This window comes from Pezoporus wallicus, unplaced genomic scaffold (assembly GCF_028554395.1).
Source record: "Pezoporus wallicus isolate ANWC-B61680 ecotype Strahan unplaced genomic scaffold, APGP_CSIRO_Pwel_v1 contig_3815, whole genome shotgun sequence".
Lineage (NCBI taxonomy): Eukaryota > Metazoa > Chordata > Aves > Psittaciformes > Psittacidae > Pezoporus > Pezoporus wallicus.
Window position 1 is genome coordinate 2,318,062 of NW_026637911.1, and position 22,266 is coordinate 2,340,327.

Genomic DNA, 22,266 nt, shown 5'->3' on the forward strand with positions numbered 1-22,266 from the left:
ATTTAAAGTCTCTTTTCAAAAAACGTATGGAACAGCATTAAAACCAAATCTGCCTCTGTTAAAGACTTCACCCTCTGAGCAGATCTGGGCTATGATATTTCAGCAACTGTCTTAAGGGCTTGAGTAAAGAAAACCAATAGATTTTTTTTTCTGTATGACAGTGTAGATATGTGTATATGAAATTATCACTTTCCTGCTTTTCTCTTGAGCATGTGCTACCATTCCTGCCTCTGGGAACCCTGAACTTTATATAAATTTGTTCCTGCCTGAAACTACAACCAGAGCCATTTTTTGCCCCCCTGTGAGTCTATTGCACACATTTATGTAAAGGTGCTTGATAGTGATGATGTATGATAAACATGATGATCCTTTATGCTATTATCTGCTTAATGCAATGACTCTGGTAAAGGCTGAACTAGAAGGAATTATACAATCAGGTAATCTGTGATCATATTGGAGTAAGTGACCAGTATACTCCTTTCAGGCCTGGGCCATTGTCATTGTATTTCAAAATATCTGAATAGGAATTAAGTGACAGCAAAGGTTTTGTCTTCAAATTAGAGTAACATGCATCTCCTGAGCTCTACATGGTACTTACCAAAGATGTAACAATTCTTCATGTAATTGCAATAAATGCTTGGTACACTAAGCTTCTGAACTGAACAAGTGACGTATTAAGACTAGACTAAGAGAGAGCTCTCTTGTTCCATAATTCTACAAACCACTACATGCTATCAACCGACATGTTTCTTTTCTTCCCGTAATTCTTTTTAAATAATTGTATCACTAACAAATGATATCTCACCACAAAGCACTAGAGATTTCATTATTTCTCTCAGATAAATCCTTAAGTATGGCTTGCCTGAGCATCTGTTGTTTTGCACTGTCATAAGGGGAAAGAAAATGCACCTCCAGTAAAATTTTATCTGTAGTTTAAACTATTCCATTTAACTGGTTTGTTTTAAATAGTAGAAGAATTAGCTAAATGTTAACTTCCTTCTCAGAATACAATTAACTCTTCTGCTAACAAAACAGTCTTTATTTTAGGTTGTTTTGTTTTTTTCCTTTTCTACAGAACAATGCAAGTGATTTTTTGGTTTGGAAATAATTAAAGATAATTAAAAATTCACTTTGGGTCAACCTGAAATATTTTTTTCTTACTTTAACCATTTTTAGAATCATAGAATCATAGAATAGTTAGGGTTGGAAAGGACCTTAAGATCATCTAGTTCCAACCCCCCTGCCATGGGCAGGGACACCTCACACTAAACCATGTCACCCAAGGCTACGTCCAACCTGGCCTTGAACACCGCCAGGGATGGAGCATTCACAACTTCCTTGGGCAACCCATTCCAGTGCCTCACCACCCTAACAGGAAAGAATTTCTTCCTTATATTCAATCTAAACTTCCCCTGTTTAAGTTTTAACCCATTACCCCTTGTCCTGTCACAACACTCCCTAATGAAGAGTCCCTTCCCAGCATCCTTATGGGCTCCCTTCAGATACTGTAAATCTGCTATGAGGTCTCCATGCAGCCTTCTCTTCTCCAGGCTGAACAGCCCCAACTTTCTCAGCCTGTCTTCATATGGGAGGTGCTCCAGTCCCCTGATCATCCTCATGGCCCTCCTCTGCACTTGTTCCAACAGTTCCATGTCCTTTTTATGCTGAGGACAACAGAACTGTACACAATACCCCAAGTGAGATCTCACGACAGCAGAGCAGAGGGGCAGGATCACCTCCTTCGACCTGCTGGTCACGCTCCTTTTGATGCAGCCCAGGATGGGGTTGGCTTTCTGGGCTGTGAGCGCACACTGCAGGCAGCTCATGTTCATTTTCTCATCGACCAGCACCCCCAAGTCCTTCTCCGCAGGGCTGCTCTGAATCTCTTTTCTGCCCAACCTGTAGCTGTGCCTGGGATTGCTCCGACCCAGGTGTAGGACCTTGCACTTGGCATGCTTAAACCTCATGAGGTTGGCATCAGCCCACCTCACAAGCGTGTCGAGGTCCCTCTGGATGGCATTCCTTCCCTCCAGTGTATCAACCGAACCACACAGCTTGGTGTCATCAGCAAACTTGCTGAGGGCTCACTCAATCCCACTGTCCATGTCAGCGACGAATATGCTGAACAAGATTTAAGAAACAGTGACACATTTAATGTAAAGTGAATATATTATTTTCTAAGCTTTCCTCAAAACTTAATGTTTGGAATTTTCTTTTCCTGATTAGAGATCTTTTCTATATCCTTTAAATTTCCAGTCTTTAACTGGGCAAAGGTAGTGTGCTAATACAGTAGCTATACCACCAAGATCTTCCTACCTTTTCTTCATTTTCATCTATAAGATAGAAGGAAGTTGTTGTTAGGAGCCGTACACATTTATTATGGAGACTACATATGGTTCAATTGGAAAAATGATGCATTGGAATGTTTGCTATGGGTTTGGTACGTATTTCCAATACTATGAATAGTATTTTGTTAGCATATGAATCTCTTTTGGAGGGTTTATCTTGGACAATTACATAATCTGTCACTTGGGAGATTGTATATACAAATGCATTAATTCTTTGTTTGAGGATCTTATGAACATCCTAAACATGGGATCCAGCAGAAGAGTCCTGCCTAATCGTGTGTTTACAAAGTTTATGTTTGTTTGCATACTGTATGGTTGCCAAAATGTCTGGATTCAGGACTGTTACTGCACAGCTGGGAGACAGACTGTGATACTTTCCATTCAGTAAAGTGCTCTATGGTTCCTAGAAAAGTTTCTCTCAAGCCCATTTTTTAAAGACTATTATTGTAAAGTTTTCTCAAGAAAGAGAAAAATAAAGACAATTCCCTTTATAATGTGAAGGCTTTCTTGTTCCATTTTTTTTCAAATGTTGGAGAGTATTTTAAGAAGAACCTCAATTCTGTGTGATTTAGGTACCTATTAATTCCTTTTATTTACTTAGATTTTTTTTTAATGACAGCTCTATTCCTGGAAAGCTTTTTCTGTGTTAGGTTACTTATATGTATCCCATAACTAAGAACAAATACAGGAAGAAAATATTTACAGTTCTAATGTAATCTTGATCTTTGTTACAGAAGTAAAATTTGATTTTTATTCCACTGAAAATAATTTGGCATAACAAGGCGGAGAGCAAAAATTTGCAGTTAGCATTGAGTATTATGATGGAAAAGGGAAGTGAGAAACAAAGGGATGTATCTTGCTGTAGAGTTAAACAGGCTTTAGCTCAGAGACAGCAAGCTGACTTCTTTGCCTTTATTTACCATGTAACCCAAGTACATTAAAACGCCGGATGATCTCCTCCCACGCTAATGTCAGCTTGCACCTATTTAAATTTAGCTGGCATTTATGTAACTTGCAAGTTACAGTATAAACAATTCTATCATCCATCCCTCTGTAAGCAAATAAACCCAATTTTAATGTATTGGAAATTATGGCGATTAACAACAGGTTTTTTTTACTTTCAACTGTAACATCACTGCAAATTCTATTTTTCTGACAAAAAAAAAATAAAATTATTCAGATAATCATTAGCAGGCATGCGTTCCTTCTTTTCCAGTATTTGTAAACTCTTAGATACATTACGTAGCCCATTGTAATTCTCTCCCAGGATATTAGCATAGAGACTTTAAATTCTTCAGCATCCAGCTAATATGGCCAATAAATTCATCCAGTAACCAATGTCTTCATGATCACATCGCTGAAGGAGTTTCTATCAGTTCTTCAAATTACAGTTTGCAGCCTCTGTTGTTGCATGCTTGATGGTCTGTCACATTTTTTTTCTTGTTGATATAGTTATGGTACTTTTATGTAGTGGCTTAGAGGAATTTCTACCAGAACAAGTGTAGGGAATTTCTTTTTAATCATGTACCTGAGAATTTTTTAACTGAAAGCTCAGCCCTCTGTTAGCATTCTGATCCAGTGAATCTGTAGCAGTTAGAGGAAAGAATGCCACCTACTGAATTATCAATACCAATTCAGTTTACATCCCATGTTTTTCTCTACAAGTCCCTTATCTTAATACTGACCAAGTTCAATACTGAATGGCTTTGATATTTGGCAAGACCAAAGAAGTGTGACTTCATGATTTGTACAATGGGCAGCTGAATTTTTAGACGGTCAAAAACAAGTATTAAAAAAACCTGGAGTGTTAGTACATTTTGCAATATTTTGCATTTCCTTCCTGGAAGGACTTAGAAAGTAGAATTTTGGGACTTTTATGAGATTAAAATACTGAGAACTAAAGGAACACCAACACAGGTTTTTTTATATTTTTTTTTTATGTTTAGAAAAGCAGATACCTATGAGTCACAGACCACATATACTTTTTACATTGCATAGTAATCAGAGCAGCGACAGTAGAAGGCACTTCTTAGCACTTTCATCTTTTCATAACTCTATCAAGACAAATGACTGGTGATAAAATTATTTTAATATGCCTTGTAACTGTGAGCGATGCAGCTGTGAGACAAGCTGTATTGCATCCTTCCCTGTGTACCATCAATGATATTGCTAACCAGCTTCTGTTCCAAAATCTCTAACTGGTGATAATTTAGCCAAGTTAAATCTCTAAAACTTGTAGCAAGTGTAATTTATTTCAGAATAAGCCTGTAAACTGAACAGGCCTGATCTTGAAACTACCGGAGTACCATATTATGCAAAAATATGGACCAGTGCGCCATTTCAGATTGACTTCAAGAAAATGCATATGCCAGGACATAATATGCAATCAGGAGTGGTTTTATGATGGTTTTTACTGACAATAATCCCATTTCTTTATTCCATTATTCTACACAGCTTTACCCAATAGTTGTGTTACAGCCATCCATGTTTGTATGATTTTTTTTTTAAAAGGATATTATTCGTAAGGTCAGGCCATCATTTTGGGTGTAACTTCAAATGACTTTGCTACACTTGGTAGTATTTTTTTATACAGCAATGACACTCGAAGAAACAGAGTGGAAATCAGTGCAGCTTTCAAATTAAGTAGATAATGGCATTAACATCTGCTGTGTAAAACAAGGAGAGCACAACTCCCAGCCTCAATTTTTTTGAAATTAGGTCACATCATAAGAGAGTGGAAACCCTGTTCTAAATGATGCATCTGAATGCAATAGTCTTTTTTCACACACTATAACATTCAAGATAATTTAGAATAAGTAGAACTTTGCTTGTAATTTAAATCTGCACATTAGCACTAAATACTACAAAGAAAGCAGTAGTCACATTCCACTCAAGAACAGAAATATTATCCTATGATTCATATGGAAATTTGTACCTGACAAATGGTGTCGAGTCTATACCGTTGTTTTGTGTGTCTGTATTAAGCATTAAAATAAACTTCCATTAGTTAATTTTTATTTTTTATATACAACTCAGCAGCAGCTATTGCTTTAAACATGAGTATATAAAATGTCTGGATGCTGTTAATAGTACAAAACATGGGCACAAATAGTAATAACGAAAACATACCTTCTTTTTGAACAAAGGTGGTATGCATTTCAAGGGTACTTACTTAGAGTAATCTATCATCCAAATGAAAAGATGTGCTCAGTAGGGTGCTGGAACATTGCAGGAGAGGGCACTGATCTGTTAAGCCACATATGAGGATGTGTAAAACAGATTAAAATCAGCTGGCAACAACTCACATATTGATAGTAAAGGAATATTTTTTTGTGTTGAATGGAGGGCCCTAGTGCATGCCTTGGCCATCATCCCTCACAGCAGAGGCACGGAGGGACCTCAGAGGGGACAGCAGGACCATGCACTGCTGCTGTTTCATGGGTGGCAGGTGTAAGCCCCCTTAATCTCACGCACTGCTAGGTGAGTTTGTGATGACAGTCCAGCACCTTTCCAAGCTGTAAGGACTCAACAGTATGCTCAGATAATATTTTAATGACTTAGAAAAACTTTTAGCACCAGCCTGGTCTGAAGGAATGTCTATGGGCAGACAGCAAGTGTTGTTCAAAATAAAATTAATTCAATGTTAATTTATTAAAGTAATAAAAATTCCCATAGAATTTGTATTGTTTCCTGTCAGAAGATATGTAAACACAACAAAATCATAGCAGGATTAACAGTTGCTTGTTTTGCTTTAAGTTAATTCACGTTTTGCCATTGGTGCAAGAAATCTTTGTTCTCCACCTCTGAAGTGGTGTAAAAATAGCTGCTACTCACAGGGTTTTTGTGACTACAGATGGTTAAATTATTTCTCTTGATTTGACAAAGCAGGCTTTGTTTATCTAGGCAAGTAATTTACAAACAGAGTTCACACTTCACAAATATATTATCTGCTCATAATCGTTTAATGAGCAACATTTACAAACAAAGACCAGTGGTGGAGTTGGTTGTGACTGATTTCCTCTGCTCAGGGTTTCCACTGGGTTGTTGGTCATTTTAGCTGCACCATTTTGTTTCTGCTCTTTTTAACAACTCAAGTGATTTAAAAAGGAAATGACACCTATTGACAGTCAGGAGCAGGTATGTTTTCCAGTATGATGAATTTTTGTTATTCAGAGCTTATTGTATTTTTCTGTTCTATCTGAGAACAGACATAGGTCTTGATAGAGCTCACTGACTAGCATTGAGTGCCATCCCAAAATCCCCCAATTACTTCACAGAAATAGCAGCAAACAAAGAACTAGCAAAACAGAACTGATGTTCCGAATTTAAGTAGCATTTATGAGCTTGTTCTCATAATATGTCCTGAACTTACAGCATTCCTGTGAAGATTAGTAGAACATGTAGAAGACCATTATCTTCTTAATATATCTCATTGGCTTGTTTTTTTTTAAACATGATAATACTTGATTCTTTTCCTAAGCTTATTTGTCAAAACCTGGAGAAATGCTTATGAATCCTGTTAGCATGGTCTTTCTCTGGGTCCCAGTAAAACAGTAAGCACTGCTGTTTGATGATAAGGTATGATAACTCCCAGTGTTTATTCAGAATTTAGTCACTACTACTACCCTTTGCAGGCCAGTCTCTGTCTCTTGGCCTTAATCTCCCTCCCCAAAGGAAATTCTGGGAAAGGCAGAAAATGAAACAGAACTTTCAAACTTCCATCAAGCAAAAAAGCAAAAACCAAAAGACCCTTCATCCTTCTCTCGTTACGGTTTGTTGAATCTTCCTTTGTCTAGTTGCATAATAGGAATAATGTTCATGGCACTGGAGTATACACACAATAAATAGCTTCTGTGGTTATCAAACACCTCAGCTTCACTTCAGCATTTAATCACCCACAAAAGCCATTTCTTTGCCTTGTATACTTCTCTGCCACAAACATTATCCTGTAGCTAACATACACCCTGGAGTGCCAGACCTTCATTTTTGCACTCTTAAAGCTGAATTGCAAGAATGAAAAACCCAACTCCCAGTTTTTAAAATAACAGTGTAAAAGTTAAAAAGAGGGTAATAGTAATCAAAATCCCCAAGCCCCAAGCCACTAATTTGGTTGAGAAAAAGGGTTGTCTTAAATGGTCTCCCAGAATTACCTGCTGGAAGGACTCCATAGAAAAAGCATAGTTACGATAGACATATGCTAGGAGATTATGATAATACCTTTGTTCTGCGAGGAATTAACTTTACTCCCATGTTAGAAACAACCCTAGCAGAGCCAACAGTGCTCTGCATAACAACTTAGAGAAGTTGTTCTTTGACAGACCCAAAATGTTAATGACTTAAAAGGCATAAAGAAGCATAATATAAAATTAATATTCCCCTAGTTCATGTCCCTGCCTTTTCCACATCCATCTCTTCACAGCTCCTCAGGTTGCCCCTTCATGGTGTAGACAGCACTGAAGTGTTTCTGAGACCCTGAAAACCGGTGAACTTATTCTATTCTTGGGTAGACCTGTGCTGACAACCTGTATGCTCCTGATCAGTCCTCTTCATTTATGCTTTAATCTCATCTATGTCTGACCAACAATGTCTGGTCAATCTAAGCTACACCAGTTCCTGGATGGATGTTTGTGACTTCTGAGTACTTTGAAGTCAAAAGGGGAGAGATGAGAGAGAACTGAGACTGTGAAAAAGCTAGACATTGAAAAACACTTTCTCCATTAAAGTAAAAAAGGAAATATTCTGGGATAGTAATAAAACAAAGAAAAATTGTCTGAAGAGAAAGAAGAAAAAAATGAAGGAAGGGTGGAAGCAGACAAAAAGAAAGATAATGGAATATCTACAGAGCGAAAGAAGTAAAGAATTTGGGTGACCGGAGAAAATAATAGCTCAGCAAAAGGGAGAGGCATAATGCTATAAAGAGAAAAACAGAATATGACAGATGAAGAGGGAAAAACTATACCCACAGTGACTGGAAGCAGAACTGAAGTTTGGTAAGAAGAGAAAGGCATTATAATACTGGAAAGAGGGACAAAGAACTGGAAATGAAAAGGGAGGTCAAAAGAGAAAGAAAGGATGAAAGAAAAATATTAGAGGGAAGAACAAAGCAGCTAACGTTAGGCTGGTGGATGTATTTTTTAGTGCTTTGGCCACTGAAATTATAAAATCAAAAACCTGGGGACTACTGTATTATACATGCTATTGCATAAGCCATACTTGGAAGAGAAACACCATGTGCATAAAAGCAGAGAGTCCTTATATTGCAGCTTTCCTCTTTTCCTACATCCTTCTGATTTATTCCGAATTTGTTAATGTGAGTTAAATGAAACAACTATAACGTGAAACAGCAAGGCGAGTGAGTATTCATTGCTGTATGTTAGCAAACATCTCCTGATTCTTTAGGTATATTTTAAAGATATGAGTTAGGGATTTTTGTCAGCATGAGAAAGGAGGGTGCTCCAGGTCAAAAACAGCATAGGAAACAGTTCAGGGGCAGATATTGTTTGAGCTGCAGGAGCAGAAGTTGTTGGAATGTAGCTCAAATAAAGTTTTCTGTTTTACTTTCTAATACCTGTGTTGTCATGTTTGGTCTTAATGTAAGGCTAACAGAGAAAGACTTGTTATACTAAGGTTACACATTCACTGTGTTAGATAGTATGATGCTTCGCAGCTTTACCAGTTCATCATCAGAAAACTGCTACAGAGACGGGTAGAGTGATGTCAGGCATATGCCAATTCAGATATGCTTTTAAAAAGTTAATTGTAATTTAAAATCCTAGCAGGTGAAGAGAGGGATTTACACCAGGTAGTCACCCTGCCCCCTCTCCTGCCCAGCACATATCCAGCTACAGGAAACAAGGAAGGAAGGCATCTCCAGGGGGAAGTGAACAGAAAGATTTATTTGCTGCTCTGTTGAACTTTGTCATGTTAAAGTGTCCTGCCATCTAATGGAGTTCCCAGTCCTGATTCGGTCAGTTCTCAGGGGTCCCCTATAGAGTGAATAGGAAGGGCTGGGTATGCAGAACAACATTCATGAAAGCAGAAAGCTGACATTTTTAAGGAAAAGAGTTTATTTATACTAATCTCATTCAAGTGCCTTAAAAAAAAAAAAAATCACATTACAGAATCATTTTCTTGCCTTTATCCATTCACAGGCCCAAATAAATATGGCATTATGTCATATAGATTCACATGATAGGCAGAGGAGGCCCCGCTGCAGGTCACCTTACAGGCAAGAGCATTCTCTCGGGAACCAAAAAGTGTGATTTAAGAGCCCAACATGAAGGGGAGTTTTAAAGCTGGACCTTTAGCAGTTCCAATTAAAAAAATAAAACAAACACTGAACTCTTAGATGAAAAGGTGGATGCAGTCACACTCTCCTCTTATTTTCTGTTACCTGAGCCTGCTAGATCCATCCCCACTGGAGGTACCTCCACCCACAGAGGAAAGACTAACCTGTGAGTATTTCAGGGGCTATCTGTGTGAGCTAGGTGCTTTGGCCATTCTGGATTTAGGAGTTTCTTGCTTTCTCAAAGTGTCGGGTAAGCTGAGGTACCTATAGCATTAGACAAAGTGATACAGTGTCATTAGATATAAGCAATACCCAGATGTTGGACTTAGGTGTCTAAGGAGTCATTGAGATCTTGAAGTCCCTCTTGTTAATTGAGCCCTTTGTTTCTTCTCCCATAAAACTGTCTCTGTCAGCAGCATTGTTCCTTTCAGAAATGGTCATTTTGAGGTTGGTTTTTTTTTAATTTTATGTAACCTGCTTTACATTCTTTGTTGCTTCTATAAACTTATAAAATCTGTCTATTATACAGAAAAGTAAGTCGCTTAAGTAATCTAACAATTTTAGTTCAGTTCAGTACACTCAGGCTGAAACAGCTGCATAAGCTTTAACCCTTTGTTCCAGTCTCTGTTTATTATCCTTACTTGTTTGACTCACAAGCTGAAATAACTTCCTTGTCCTGAGCTGTGCACTTTTCTTCTTCTTACCAAGCTGCTAAATGTTGTGGTTGTTCAGCTCACTTTAATAGCTTTCATTTTGCATTCATACTGGCTTTTCAGCACATTGTAAGTGGCTCTGGAAATACGGCCTCTCATTCAAGGTTTCCTGACTGCTGATTTCAGTTACTTAGATTTTAGCCAAATTTCAGCTGTTTGGGATAAAATAATGTTCTGTGCCTTGTGTCCACCCTGTGCAGGATTTTTGACAAGATTTCATCCAAGTTAATTGAGCTGTGTTTGAGAGCAAGCAAGGGATACTATGCTGGTTTTGCTCATACTGAAACATGGTGGTATCACTACTGTGAAGAACGTCACCTTTTCTTTGCACTGACGCAGGGACTCTAGCTTGGACTAAGTGGTCTTTGTGTCTAGCCCACAGGCAGGATAAAGTCATCCTGTATATGGCTGCCTCTCTTCCCAGCTTGATTTAGTGTTGAAAGTCAGCCCACTGGAGAGGTAATATATGCCAGTGTAGGTGGTGGTGGTGGTGAAGCAGGCTTTAATCTCCCTATTTCCCCCCATGGGCTACTGAAATCCCACAGCAACTGGGATAGGAGTGCAGATCTTATGTAGGAATAAGCCCTTTTCCTATTAATGTGCAGCCAATGCAACTTTGCTGCTCCGAGGTCTGCACCATGACTATGCAAAGCAGTTCTGCCTCTACTAAATTTGTCCCAGTTCTTGCTGTGACCTGCACACGCTGATGCTCTGCAGGATGTAGGCTTCAAGGAGGATGTCAGGGAGGTCACAGGTAGCTGTATCCAAGCTTTGGTGTGATCAGCTGAAACAAGGAGCATCAGGAACCTGAGCACAGAGCGCAGGATGAAATGGTGGCACCAAAGTGACACCAGACTGGGGATGGGGTGAGACAGATCAGATGTCTGTGTGCAGAAGAGACATGAAATGACATTAGTACTACAGAGTAAATGGTTGGACTACTGAGTGATGCTGGGCAATCACTTAAACCAGACTTTCCACAAGATGTCAATAGCTACATTTTATTAATTTCCTGAGTACTGTTTTCAAACTGGGGGTGTTTGATTTGCAGAAGTGGTACACAATTATGTCTGACAGAATTGAAACAGGTTTTGTATCCGTGCAGGCATGCTGCAGAGTCTTCCCAAGGGACTAAAAAGAATTAGATTGTAGATATAACTAGTTGAGAATCCAAAATTAGAGCAAGATTTCTATTTTCATCAAAAGTTATTTCCAGCTTTAGTCTGGAAATAACAGCAGCACCATGGCTGCCCACTCAAGGAGACTTATTGAAAACAATCCCCACTTTCAGAAGCATAAATTGGCAAAACACTCAGACACACTGCTGGCAGGGCAGGATATAACACTGTGGGTGTTATATCTCCATGTTATGCCACTGCAGAAGTTTCGTGGCTCTCCCCACTGCTGTTACAGTTATCCTGCTAGCAGCGAGCACAAGACATGAGCCCCAAAATAACTAACTCTGCCTTCAAGGAAGGTGTGAAAAGTGTGTTATATAATCTCACAGAAAACAGCAAAAAATGAGGAAACAACAAAATACAGATCAACTTGTTAAGTGGGGCTTGTCCATCAGATATGATGGATGCGGTAAGGCCTTGTGTACAGCTAGACATTAACCATGCAGTTAAGGGCTGTACCAGAATGAATTAAAAAAAATGAGCCAAATCAATGCTGCCCAAGCCATCTTTTCTGGCATTTGAGTGGCTGGTTCTGAAAACCTTAATGAAGTTTTTGCAGAGCCTTTCTCTGTGTGTATGTGCATGTATGTATGAAATTAAATTCTTCACTCAGTCATTTTTATAAGCTACTTTTGTTCCTTACTTTTTCCTCATTAATCTACATTTCTTATTTAAAATTAAATGAAAAAAGTATCCTGATATCAATGATAATGGTATTTTATTAAAGAATATCTTCTAAAGATGACACCTGATATTTATAGTATCTGCATTCATTGTAGTGGCATCGTAATACTGTAATTATTTGATATAATAAAAGGTATTATTTCTCTGTGTAAATCTTACTTCAATCCAAGTAACCAATTTGGCTCATTGATTCCCCTTACCAGGAGTATTCATCCACCAATGATTTCCTGTAAATCTAAACTATGATAATAGGAAGACCAGGCCACGTTCATTATTTGTTACCTTCATCAAAGGCAAAGTATAACGTCAAGGATACATTTGACCCTATTATCTTTAACTGAGTGTTAAATTTATAATAACATTCATGAGGATGTTAAAGTACAACACATGACACCAGACCCAGATTAAAAGCATTAGTGACAAAAATCAACATGTTATTGGTTTAATTCACAGTAACAAAAAGGACTTCAGGCTCTTGCAGAAAGCTTGCAAAATTAGCCTAGAAATGGATGAGAAATTCTGAAAATGCAGCAAGCAAAAGTGAATGTTAGTGAAAACAAAGCACTGCAGTAAAGCTAGACTGTGTTCAAGTAGCAGCTACCAAAATTCTTCCCTTGAATAGGAAAGATAAGCAAGATTTGGTGCTTCTGTTTATTGGGATTGTGTTGATTAATGCAAGAGGGGGTTTGGAAAAAGTGTAAGATACTACATTTAAACAGGAAACAGATGGCCCTTAACTGGGCATGCAGGTGAGGAAACAGTGGCTTCCTAATTTCACTAAACCAGCAAAACAAGAAGAAGTGTAATGCCTTGTTTGTTCCCTTCAGTCCAGTATGCACTGGTTTTGATATTGCTTTTTATCTTGTTTAAATGCATTTTAGGTTTTTTTACACACACTCACATTTAGAACAAGGCTACAGTCTGACCAAGGGCTCTTTCCTCACTGGTATCCTTCCTAATCACGTATATTTTCAGAGATGCAAATCATTCCTTCTGAATTTCACATGCATTAGGGCAAACAACAGAAGTCCATGCAAAGTTAACTATTTGCAAGGCATGATGGTCCTGGGAGAAGCTACAGTAATTTATAGAATGCATTAAAACTGGATTGCAAGGAAATTTATGATAGGCAGCCACACAATAATAAAAAAACAAAGATTAATTAACATAAAAATTCTAGCTGTCATATTTCTCTAAGTAGAAATAATTGCAAGGCACTTTTATTTCACTGAATGAACCTCCAAATGGTCACAGAGTAGTCAACATGAAAATGAAAGTCACCTTTAGACTAGTAAAAGAACTGGTCACAAACTATCTGGGTGGGCCGGTAATAATGCAATTACTTTGTAAAATGAAACTGTATTGGAAACAATATGAAATTAAGGATATAAGAAAATTTAAAGTATTTTTAAAAATCTGTTTTCCTTGCAGTTTTGGAAATTTATGATAAAGGTAACACCCCCAAAAAGCAAACTTAAATAAGGTAAAAGGAGTGAATTAAGGTGAGAAAAGAAGATTTTTTCATTTTTATTTTTTTAATGACAATTAGAGGGAAATTCTGTATGAAAACTATTATAACCCTGATCTGTATAACAGCGTGTACATAAAAACATATATATATATTTATCCCACACAAATAAACGAAAACATCAAACACATGAGGCCATATCTTAGATACAAAATGGTACAAGACCAGTTTTACAGCCAAAGAAGAACTTTCCCCAGGGGTTTGAGTTTGCTCTCTTTTGCATCGGTCTGAATCAGGAGGTATTCCACTTAAGTCAGTCAGATCCCATCTCGGAGACTGGCTAACGAGAAATATGAATATGTGCCTCCCTCTGACTTGGAAAAACAACCTGACAATTTTTTTAAAGTCCACTCTGCATCTGCAACCTGTGACTGCTGGTGCTGTATAAGATATGCCAATGAAGTGGGAAGTGGAGTGTCTTATAGAGAAAACATCTGTGTTTGACCTGTCCTGATGATTTTAGCAGACTGCCACAGAGCACAGATTTCAGTGTTCTGCGAGCACAGGGAGGCTGACCTGTATGCCCTGCTTTCATCCTCTTTAATTAAGCCAGAGAAGATACATTCCTTGTTGAAATTGATAGCTGGTGGCAGATCCAGATGAATTTTCACATATTTCTGATGATGTACAATGCAGTCCCGTTGTTTATGGAGCATCATGCTGTATGCCAACATGATGCACCATACCATGTGAGACTCTGGCAGACTTACAAAGGAACAATTTTAATAGCTTTCTTTCAGATTGGATGGTAGGTATCTGATCTAAATGTTAGGTGATTTCTCTTGAAGTGCATATGAATAAAGGTTGATGATTTAAACATCTGCAAATGCTTTTAATCTTCAGATATTTTACTGCCAAGTTCTTTTTGGTGACAATAATGGATTTTAGTGTTGAGAACAGTGAAGAGGGTGGGGTTTTCATATACATGCAACTGCAAGCATCTTTAATGCCTCTTTAAATTTAGTAGAACAAAGCTGCTTTTTCTCTGATTTAGCCAAATTTCAGTGAGGGTTTATTTACACTCAGACACATTTAAAGATGTATTTCTTCCTCTGCATTGTATCTGAATGTAATATTATAGTTAGGAAATCCAAACTGACTTTGTCTACTCTTCAAAGTCTGCTTTGAACTTGCTACACTAACTTTATCATCAATTGTTAGTTTAGCATTTTAAACACTGATATTTTTATTGGAATCCAGGTCCCAAAATTTTCACCTAAAATTTACTTATATTTCTGACTTTATTTATGTTAATTTGGTTAAAGGGTTAATATTTCAAGTACATGGAGAAAAGGAGTGTGGCATTGTGGCTAGACCACAAGGCCAATAAGAGAAGTGTGCATGAAATAAGCCTCTGGTTTTGTAACTTAAGTTTTCTTTTATAGCTGTTCCATTATCATAGTTTCCCTGTCCTATCATAGAGTTCCAGCTTCCTTCTGGCTCCTTATCCTGTGAGTTGCACTTTCTTGGACTCCATTAATGTCACTTAAACATTTGAGTGGATCATCTTGTATTTCCCCTCTGCATTTTGGACTGCAAACCAGGAGACAAAGGTATTTACTCTTCTTCTATCACAACTGTGTGCTTACTTCAAGTTTTCCAGTCTTTCAGATGAGTTTGTTACTATTAGTTTCACAGGGCTGCTGTGATATTTAAATAACTGTTTTTTGATATGAAAGCACACATGGGAGCAGTGACAATGCCCCCCTCACCAGTGCACATCTTAAGGCTGTGCTTTCAGACAACAGATCTGCACAAAAAGATCTCTGATGCCTTGTTGGACATTAAAGCAGCAAGGCACTGATCTCTGTGTAAAGTGTCACATTTTCAAAATCACCTCACCAATCAGCAGTTCCCAAGATTTGGCCTCAATTACATGAACTGAGCTCTTTGGAAGGTCCGTCCTGATTTGTATTGAATGTGCACATTAATCAAACATGGAGAGCATGGCAAGCTGACAACACTTCATTCTGTAAAAATGTATTTGTGCTGATAATGCCTGAATTTGTTTTGCTCTGAACCAGCTGTGAACTCACACTGGTGAGTGTGAAGTAGGTATGAGATGATGCCAAATCAGAGCAGCCCTTATTTTATATCCACTTTCAACCGGTGATAAACCTACACAACAACAATAAAATACATGTGCTCTAATGGACCAAATCTTGCGTATGGTTACATGTCTGTGCATGTTCATTTTGCAGAAGGACAAGCATGCTGAGAGGCTGTTTGGGTCTGTGCTACCACTGCTCAATGCAGGGCTCAGCAACTGAGCAGTTGAACAAAGCCAGCCTGTTCTGAAATAGGAGTAGGAGTGACTACTTAAAATGGAAAAAGATAGGTATCATGAACAGGTTACTTAGGGCAAGCTCAGGGTAGAGTGGAACAGCCATGTAAGTTGTAGTAAATAAAGGAAATGTCATTCCTAAGTCTTAAAAATGCAATACCATTAATAACTTCAGTAATAAATAAAATGTGCTGTACTATCTGCAATGATTACACACATTGAGACTATTATTTTTGGTGACTAGTTGTAAAGATTCCAATGCATCGTTGAAATAAGAGTATAAAGTATCTGGGTAGTGATGAGGCTTTTGCTTCTCCAGGCTTCCTTTCACTGCCTGTTGTTCAGAAATTTTTATAGAGGTTGTAAAAACTCAAATTCCCTATCCTACTAGCAAGACATTAACATGCAAAATGGAGTGATATGAAATGAGATATCTTTATGAAATAAGCTATATTCCTGTAATCCTCACAACAGCAATATTCGTTAATCATACCTCCTAGATGATTTTACCTTGCCCGACATTGTATTTGTGATGTGGTAAAATTAATGCATAAGACAAAAGTTTAGCAAAAACTGTCCAAAAATTTGTAAATAAACTCAAACTGAAATATAAATATTAATTTATGGTGAATGGTATTTTAAAATTTAAATATATCTTCACTTTCTTTGTTTTCAAAATAATAGAATTCTAGGCTGTAGTGTTGGAAATAAGGGGAGATCATGAATGCTGAAAAAATATATCCAAATATATCAAAATATATCCAAATATATCAAAAAATTTGATAGGGAGAGAAACAAATTAAAGCTTGGTAGTGATTTGTGAATTGCAATGAGCAATTCAAGAAACATTGAAAATATGAGCAGCAGTGGTATGTGCAGTATTTGAACATCCTATCTTTTGTGACTATGCCGTCAAAGTCCAATGCAAACACAATATGCTGTACCTAGAGAATCACTTGGTGCAAAAACACTACATATTTTACAATCTAGATGTTCAGTTATGATGAATGTCAACAAAAGCAGCCACAAGAATGACCCTCCTGACTGCACTTCAAAATCTTGCCAAGAAATGTATTCCCTATACTGTCATAAACAATCTATTTGCCTTCATTGTCTACTGATAAACATTTCCTATCCATTCTTTTGAAGCACGTAATATTGACATACTCTGAGATAACAATAAGTAGTCTAAAATAAAATTCATTTGGGTTAACTCCTATGTTCAAGGTCTACTTTCATAGTAAATAAAGCAATTCTTAATTGTCGTAAGCAGTCGTCAAATACTGTGAAGCGCTTTGGGTGTCGCAACTTTAGAAGCACTGCTATGTGTTAGCAGCATTATCATTTTCCAGTTGTGACAGTTTTCTTGTGCAAAGCTGATACTCTTATTGGCAGCATAATCTGAAAGAAATCCCAGGAATATTGTTTCATCAAACAGCAGTCATAAAGTGGCTTTTTTCATTAGCTTAACTATAAGCAGTCAGGTCAGAGCATCCTGGCAGTTATCAGTAAAAAACTGATCCGTAGACTCTCAGAGACCTGTATCTCTAAACATATTTGTCAATCAATTTGCCTACTTTGTATTAACAGCTATACTGGCCATGTTTACAATGTCAAGAATGTTTACTTAATTAAGCATAGTTGTCACGCAGATAATAGTATTAAACCATAGGTATTAATATTGCCTCATGACAGTTCCAAGAAATGCTTTTAATGCATATCTTACCACAGATGAATGGAACACAGTAAAAAGTTATTTAAAATATGGAATAATCATATTGTGCCATATTACACCGATGTCTAAGTCAAATAGTTGTTTCAGAAAAAAAAAGAAAGATGTTCCATATACATTGGCATTTCATCTGATGTTAGTGATGAGTCAGCAGTTATGGAGCACTTCTTAAATATGATTTCAAGGTTATTTTTCATACTTTACATTGAAGGTTTTCTTAATGTGTATCACATCTTGTCCAGCCCATAGGAGAGAGGAAAATTCTACCACACCCCTTTTACAGCTTGAAAGAGTAAAAGAACTGGCACATATTTATTAGTCATAATTATAAAATGATTGTGTAAGCCAGGCACTGGGACTCTGTGTCCTTATACTGAGGTGTATCTACTAGGCTGTTGTCAGTAAATCTGATAATACATAGAAATACAGGTATATTTATGACAGTTTCCGAAGAGACATGAAGAGCAGTGTCAAGATTTGTATTTTTTCCAGATACAAATAAAGAAAGAATGAGAGAAACAAACACAAATTCAGTTTTGTTTTTCTTCATCCCGTAAATTAGAAATGAGTATTTCTAAAAACATCCATTAGGTCTGATACTCTGTACAATACTCGTTCTAAGATGCTACGTTGCTAAGACATCTATCCAAGTCACAATAGCTGAATTACGCAGCGTATTCCCAAATAAATACTCAGAGCCTCAGCACCTGCAGCTTGAAGTCTGTAAGGAAATGTATTTGTGAGTAAGGTGAAAATCTCTTAGGAAAACTGGCAATATCTCCCAAGAACCTTCAAGATGTAGGGAAAAGTGTGCCATTTTCTCACCAATAATCTGCACTTTTATCTTACATGAAACAATTTTTCACAAAAAGAGTCTGCACTCCTTCTACTTGATAAAGAAGAATTAGAAAGAGGTCCAATTTCCTTTTGAAAAGCAGGCTTCTTCTGCTTTTGATTGGCCTTTTCTGTGACCCTCTATACAAGAAGACAGATAATAAATATAATGATTTGTATAGAAAAGAAAACTGTAAGGATAATGGCCTAAACAGTGTAGTTTTTTATAGTGTTACCATAGTAAATAATAGCAGCATGGCTCTCATATTTACAGTTTTGGCTGTATCAGTGTTTCCATTATAATTCCCGTTTTTCATAAGTTTATAATTTCATTTTAATAAATCTTCTCTTAGCTGAACTGCAACATAGAAAGTTTCAACAAGGAACACTCTTGCTTTAATTTTAAAAAATAATCTTTTTTTTTGGCTAGTCACAAGCCATCTGTTAATCAAAAAGAACAATTTACTTGTTTACAACAATGTTTTGCACTATCTAAAAGAAAAAAACCCCACAGCTTCAAATGAAGTAATGAAACCAGGCAATTGATTAACCTATAGCAAACTGTCATCAGTCTTGATTGTGAAACAAGTTCTTTTGCTCATCTGTTATATGTACATTTTGACTACACATACTAATGCCTCTTCCAAGCCCCCATTCTGCAGTTAAGCATATGCTTAAGCGTTCTCTTGAATAGGAATGTTCAGGCCTGAGAAATATATACATATTTAATTAGATGGTAGTGCTTGAAGATAATTCAGTCCTCTCCAAACAGCATGTGGTTTTTACTGACTTGTGCATGTCTAACAGCAGTGCAATTTTGCATTTGTGTATTAATGATCAAATATTGCTTTCTTCCCTCCACACTATTCCTTTATCTTGATGGCCATGTTTGTTAATCAAGGAAAGGTGAAGGTACACCTGAGTATCTGCTTAACCCTACAATGCCTCCACATAAAGCACTCATAAATTTCACTAAGTGTTTTATGTTGCTCTGTCTGAGTAAAATTCTAACTTGTTTCCCATGTGTTTCCTTGATTGGTCTGTGTCGTAGCTCTGGAATTACTGAAATGCAGAGATGTGTGTTAATGGGGAATGTTACTGATGAAACATAACCGTAACAGATCTATTTTACTAGAAATTAATATACTAGTGTTTTGTAGTACTACACTAATCTGTTTTACTTTATATGGTTAGATTTTAGTGAAATAGTTTATTAGTGACATAATTCAACAATCAAAATATAAAAATGATCCTTCATCATTGAATAACAACATATAAATATCCAAGGTGCATGGAACTGCAACATTTTAAGCAGCCACGTTTAGGGAAGCTCAGATCATCATGTTTGGAAAAGATGTCCTCTGAACAAGTCAAAAACCCCAACCTGAGCAAGCACCAAGGACTCAAAGTCCCCCAGCAAGAGCTACCAGTGATTACTCTGCAACAACCTCTCTTGTTTCTTCTTTTCAGAAAGCAAAATATCTGCTGTCCTACAGAAAAAGCAGCTGAGAATCTGTCTAGCTGCAGCTGCTTCTGCAAAGCTGGGGTAGGATAACTCTGTGGAGGGGAGGTGGGATAACTCTGCTGTCTTGTTGAGGGGAACCAGCACTGTAAAAGCATTGTGTGAAGACTGCTCAAGTGCTCAGTGGATCATAAGATCTCTGTGAATATACTTTACATTCAGGGTTCTGAAAGATTTCTGGTCTAAAAATAGGATTCAGCCTTTATTCCTACATCCTGAACACCAGACTCGTTCCTGGCCTTTATCCTGCACTAGAGCATCTGCAGTTACTCATATTCAGCAAAGCCACTGCCTTCCCACTGCTCAAGGACACTCCATGCCAAACAAGGCTGGTTTATGCCAACTGCCTGTGCCTGTAGCTGGAGGCTCAGGGGTGAATGAAAGAGGCAATGCAAGGCTATGGGGTGGCAAAATGGGGGGCACACCTAGGCCATGGGACTCCCTGCTTGCTCCAATGTGTAGTTCCATGTATAGGGAAATCTAGTAACTAGAGAGAGCACTGTCCAAGGGACATCACAGCTAAAAGCAGAATACTAATATTATCACTTGCCTGCATGATAAACAGCTCTACAAATGTTAATTTCTCCAATGTTACTAGAAGTACAAACGGTACATATTGCTTCAACGCTGCTACTCAGGGCTTGTGCGTTTAGAGAGAATGTGTTTAGTTTTTATATTTATTTACTAGGGACACAAATTTTAACAACATGAAATATTTTGCTTGTATGGTATGAACACCAATAGTTTAACATAAACTATGGAAGGAATCCAGGCTCTGTTGACATATTTTATGAATGTTATGGGATGCCAGATTGGAGGTGTACATCTGTGTGGGTTGGCCAGTCATCCCACTGCCGTCTGTGTATCTGTATGCTTAAATGAATTAGCTATTATAAAAACACTGCATAAACAAGTTTAATGCTGTACACTTTCATTTTGCTGATATAAAAGTATCTGAATCACAGTGAAGCAAGCTAACAATGATACTAAATTGTTCTTTCACTACTTTCACGTAAAGAGTTGGAAAGCTGTGCACTTTAAATCATTTCGTCTCCAACAATGAGGACCCTCTCTCTCCCTTTGATTCCACCTCCCTCCATGTCATTGGCAGCAGTCTTGCAGTTCCTTGTGGCGGAAAGTACCACTGCATAATCCTGCAATCAAAATCACTTCCCAGGGACTGCCATCCACAAGGTCACTCAAGTTCACTAAAATCCCTTCCAACCAGCCCGGGCCCAGAGCAATGACTGCCAGAAAGTGGCACCAGATTGCCCTGCTACCAGTGGCAGGATACCAATATAGAACTCAGGAGCTCTGAGATACCTTAGGGATTCCTCGTACCTGAGGCCATCATGCTGGCTACCAAGGCAGACATGGAAACTGTAAAGAAATCTTTTTCCTTCCGTGTACGTGAAAATGTTACTACAATAACTCTTCATTGCTCCCAGTTTTTACACAGCACATGGCAACAAAGACTTTGGGTTCTGTTATTGTACCTTTTACATTTGTCAGAGGATAAACACAGAAACCTTGGTGGTCAATGAACCTGGTAAGAAGTGGGGTATTCAGCACTGAGAGAAATCATAGGGTAACAAGGAAATAAAGCTGTTTCTATTTTATTGTATAAATAAATATTTACAAGCTTGGCATTATGCATCTTTTTCTGAACACACTGGTCAAATGGAATAAAAAAATGGATTAAAAGTATTTGTGTTTACTTACAGAATTTGATCTTTGAGTCAAATTAGAAACAATAAAACATTTTGAACTTTTTTTTTTTCAGCTAACAGTCTGTAGGCTAATTTTGAATTTGAATTCATTCCAAGCATGATAGCTTAGATTTGCCCCAGATGGACTTTCAGTTCTGTTCAAATCGCTTGACAGCACCATAACAGCCATTTGTAACTAAGTCTGCAGAAATGGGCTGGCACTTGCAGCCTACTAGCGTTGCTGATCTTTTGTATGGGAAAAGCACCCATAAATCACAGTGCATTAAAAAGGCACACACATCTCAAGCAAACATCATGGAGAATCCATTGTCCTGTAGATAAGTATACAAATAAGAGCAAAGCGTCACTTAAGTTTTGTATAAGGCATATATTTTTTGGAAAGCAACCAATGCAGTTTCACATGCTGTAGTTTTTCTAATCTGACT